This window comes from Triticum dicoccoides, chromosome 7A (genome assembly GCF_002162155.2).
Source record: "Triticum dicoccoides isolate Atlit2015 ecotype Zavitan chromosome 7A, WEW_v2.0, whole genome shotgun sequence".
In the NCBI taxonomy this organism is placed as follows: domain Eukaryota; kingdom Viridiplantae; phylum Streptophyta; class Magnoliopsida; order Poales; family Poaceae; genus Triticum; species Triticum dicoccoides.
In genome coordinates, this window is record NC_041392.1 from 66127688 (window position 1) to 66128471 (window position 784).

Genomic DNA, 784 nt, shown 5'->3' on the forward strand with positions numbered 1-784 from the left:
GGCCGAGGTTGGGAGGGGAGGAAGTAGAGGAGGGAGGCGAGGGCCGACGGGTCGGGGGCGAGCGCCGGCGCCGAGGGCGAGCGCGCCTGGGTCGGGGCGAGCGCGCCGGGGTTGGGCGCGGCGGGGTCGGGGGCGAGCGCGCCGAGGTCGGGGGCGGGCGCGGCGGTGCGATGGGGCCGGGGAAGAGAGAGTGGGGATTTGGGGGAAAAGAGGCGGGATGAAGCAGGGAGAGGGAGAATTTTGGGTTAAGTGGACGTAGCAGTAGCGCGTTTACACGAAACGCGCTACTACTATTACTAGCAGCTATAGTGATTTTCTGCAGAAACCGCTACTGCTACCTTGACTAGCTGTAGCTCTTTTTCACTAAAGCGCTACTGCTATAACCAGTTTCCCTTTTTTCTTTTCCTCAGCATAATAGGAACATATATATTACATCATTGGACCCTTGCATAATAATGGCTAAGTGTGTATACAAAATAGGAACATATATATATTACATCATTGGACCCATGCATAATAATGGCTAATTAAGTGTGTATACAAAATAGGAACATATATTTCCATTTTGCAAAAGCATGAAATATTAATCACACCTCTATCTCGAGATCGAGCACACGGTGGAGATGATGATGTAGGGAGGTCAAAAGTGCACAAAGCTCTTTTTGACAAAGAAAGATCTAGTTAGGGGGAAAATAGGTCACTTAACTAAATGCTACATCTACCTAGCTAGCTAATTTGGGAGGAGACAACTTCAACTAGTGGAGGGGGAGGAAAAAGAGAAAGG